The following is a 3,807-nucleotide window of genomic DNA, read 5'->3' on the forward strand; positions in this document are numbered from 1 at the left end:
CTGTCTTCTCATTATGTGGCCAAAGTATTTCAGTTTTGCCTTTAATATCATTCCCTCAAGTGAGCAGTCTGGCTTTATTTCCTGGAGGATGGACTGGTTTGATCTTCTTGCAGTCCAAGGCACTCTCAGAATTTTCCTCCAACACCACAGTTCCAAAGCATCGATCTTCCTTCGCTCAGCCTTCCTTATGGTCCAGCTCTCACAGCCATGTGTTACTACGGGGAACACCATTGCTTTAACTACGTGGACCTTTGTTGTCAGTGTGATGTCTCTGCTCTTGACTTGTTAATCCAAACACTTGTTGTTGTTTATTCATTCAGTCGCTTCCGACTCTTCGTGACTTCATGGACCAGCCCACGCCAGAGCTTCCTGTCGGTCGTCAACACACCCAGCTCCCCCAGGGATGAGTCCGTCACCTCTAGAATATCATCCATCCACCTTGCCCTTGGTCAGCCCCTCTTCCTTTTGCCCTCCACTCTCCCTAGCATCAGCATCTTCTCCAGGGTGTCCTGTCTTCTCATTGTGTGGCCAAAGTATTTCAGTTCAATTGAATCTTATTTTTGTTAATTTCATAAGCTGCCAGAGTCATTTTAGCAATATAGATAAATAGTCACTATAATTGGACTCTAATTTTTAGTTTTGAAACCATAATCACTCCTTATATAATATTCTTCCTTATAAATTACATCACTACATGTAATAATAATAATAATAATAATAATAATCACAACTTTTCCATGGCTTTTAGTATTATAATGGTTCTATATATTTTAGATGGTTAATTTTCCTATTCTGTTATTCTCAACAATCATTTAATTGCCTTATATAAATTGTATAAAATCTTACTATATTCATTTTTATTCCCCAAATTCTTAAACTTTAACTTACAATTTTATTTGAATTATTATATGATTTTATACCTTGTCTTATTCTGATCAATTGTGACTCTTTTGTTTTCTGGTCAGATGACAGAAATAAAATGTCTGATTGACAAGTTGTTTTCTAAACTCATATCCTTTTTTATTTCATTCCTAGTTTTAAGCATAGTGTTTCCTGTTGTGGTCTATGAGATGCTTATGAGAATCAAAGCTGAGCAGATATTTCCAGGTGGAAGATCTTGGGCTCCATCCAAAGCATATCTATGTTTAAAAAATGAATGCAGACAGGCTGTGCTGACCATTAGCAAAAGTAAAACGCACACTTTAGGCCAGTGTGGATCTTTAAGCTGGATCTCAGCTGCAATTCCCTCTCACCATGAAAGGGATGCAAATACAGAAAACCTAGGCAGCCATCTCCTGGACATGTTGAATCATTGCAGCCCACAGCAATTAAATTATTTGAGTTATGAGAAATGTGGTATAAATGCCTGTCATAAATGAGTATGCAAAAATGAGGCTACATTTCCATGAAAACCAGAGTCAGATTGTTAAACACTGAATTATCCAGTTATTCAAGAAAAGGAGAGAATATTAAACTCAAGGCGTTTTCCCATCTCCTATTACCGGTAATGTACATATTCTTCTTTTATGTACAAATCAGGGATGAGCAACCGTCTTCTGGACATAGTATAAGAATGTAATTATTCACCTCTGAGATCAAAGAGGGCATGGCAGCAATGTGGAAGGATCACCAAGGGGAGTAATGTTTTAACATTTCTGAAGGATTTCAAGGATACATTGGGGAAGTCACTCAACATATCTATTAAGCCTAAAAGAGACTGTGGCCTAAAGAAGCATAACAGAAACATGGGATCACTATGCTTGTGACATTAGCCTCAACATATGCTGACATGATGAGCTTATAATCAAGTTTTCATTTATCAGAATCAACAAAGCATTAATGTGGCCTGAACTTCACCATAATATGGGGGAAATGATAATTTTCAGAGCACAGTGATGAAGACAACACTCCATGATATAGCTCTGTTTATTCTTGTAGAGTAACCCGTGTTCACGATTAAGAGAAAGTGCCCCCAAATCAACAGAAAGAAGTACAATTGCGGGAGCCCTTCTGAGAAGAAAGTTGCAGTTCCCCTTTGATCCTTGATTAGGACGAAATTATGAAAGTGGAAAGAGAAAGGGCGGGAGGCGGCTCTGGATTTTATTCTCAGCAAATGCAGTTGGTGGATCTAGAAAAAAACAAGAGGAATGAATGAATGTGAAATATTTGGCATAAAAAGAGTGTGCAACTGACTCTCACCCATCCCTTATATTAAGGCAGGGAATATTTCAGTATTTTGCCTTCCCCTTCCCCTTCCCCTGAATGACAATGGCCCGAAATAATCTACGTATCCAAAAGCAAGTTGTCATAAAGTCCTGGGGAAAATCTGCACAATGTCAGTCTCTACTAAAGCAAAGAGTATCTTCCATACCCACCAGAGTCCATTTGCCCTGTGAGACGCTTTGATTTACATTGCCTGGAAAAATAAAAACAGACAAGCAATTCAGCAAGAGTTAACAACTGAAGTGTTGATGCTCTTGTGAGCAATACTGGAAAAAAATTACATTTTAACTGCTACAATTGGTGCAGTGGGGAGGGTGGATAAGTCGACCATTTCTTTAAAAATAAAACGCAGTTGGAGAAATTAAACAGGAGACTCCTGGAAAGACACAGAGTGGTCCCCATAGGGCACCTACTTGCAAATTAGAATTCTGAAGTGTGGGTGGAGCAAATTCCCCCAATGTGTGCCTGCTAGGTGGTTTGTCTTTGCGCTTTTAAAAAAAATGTAATTGGCCTCCGATGTGCTCATAATGTATATTTCCCATTGTATACCCACATGCATAGCAATCACAGTCTTCCCTTTCAAGGCAAGCAACTTTATGAAGAATGCAGAGAAAGAGGAAGGAAGAGGAAGTTAAAGAAATGTTCTTAGAAGGCACACTCACATTTGCAGGTGGAGCTGGCATTCCAGCACTGGAAGGCTGCAGGAGAAAACGGAAAAGAGAAAACATTGCTCGGCTTTCAAGTTACCACAAAAACATGAATCAGAGGGTGGCTGCTCTTATTGAAACTGTTATTCTTGACATGAATATTCATATGATTTGGGATAAACTATAAACAGGAAAAATAATCTTTCATGATTATACACTTTTTCTTTCATACTCATATATTCTGGAAAAAAACTGATCAAAAAAGAAACAACACAAAAATCATGATACATGAACGTTATGCCAACGACGGAAGTTCTTTTAGAAAATGAATATTCACATATTTTGGGAAAGGCAAGGGAACAAAAGAGTACAGAAATCATATCTGAAAATTGTCTGTAAGAAGTGGATACTTTTTGAAAAACATCTGCCCGTTTCAAATATGCCCATTCCCAGCCAGCACGGCTATTGCTGAAAGTCTGAGAATTGAAATCTATATTTCTGAAAGGTGCCTAGACTGGGGAGATGGAAACACACAGTACAAAGACAGAAGTCTCTCTCTGTTTGCAAAAGAAGTTGAAAGTTCTTGAAAGTCTTCATGATTTCCTCCAGCACTTTTGCATTTTTCAGCTGTGAGTGCGAACACCTCTCTTCAGCAATGATTGCTGTGCACTGATGTATTGATATTATTTCATTTATGCTTCTGAATGACTAGCAAGGCAGTCATCAGGAGCATAACTGACATCTTGGAATCAACGGATTTTCCCCAGTACCAGGAACTAATCTGGACTTGTTGTCAAAAGGAAGATACCAGGGAAGAAGAAAATCCAATCTTACAGAACTCACCTGGCCGCTGGGGGGCAGAGAAGGACCATAGTAATGATCAGGGGAACCAGAAAACTAATAAAAAAGTAACTAGATCCTGTGAATATCCCTTCAG

General features: G+C 38.7%; 1 long non-coding RNA gene across 1 annotated transcript; it reads right to left on the reverse strand.

Annotated features, from left to right (window-relative positions):
• Positions 1 to 1,124: 1,124 nt before the first annotated feature.
• LOC134503392 (uncharacterized) lies at positions 1,125 to 2,982 on the reverse strand. Its single transcript, XR_010068536.1, has 4 exons — positions 2,886 to 2,982; positions 2,376 to 2,416; positions 1,588 to 2,128; positions 1,125 to 1,139 (listed from the first exon to the last, which is right to left on the reverse strand). It is a non-coding gene; the product is annotated as an uncharacterized LOC134503392 (long non-coding RNA).
• Between the last annotated feature and the right edge of the window lie 825 nt (positions 2,983 to 3,807).

This window comes from Candoia aspera, chromosome 10 (genome assembly GCF_035149785.1).
Source record: "Candoia aspera isolate rCanAsp1 chromosome 10, rCanAsp1.hap2, whole genome shotgun sequence".
Lineage (NCBI taxonomy): Eukaryota > Metazoa > Chordata > Lepidosauria > Squamata > Boidae > Candoia > Candoia aspera.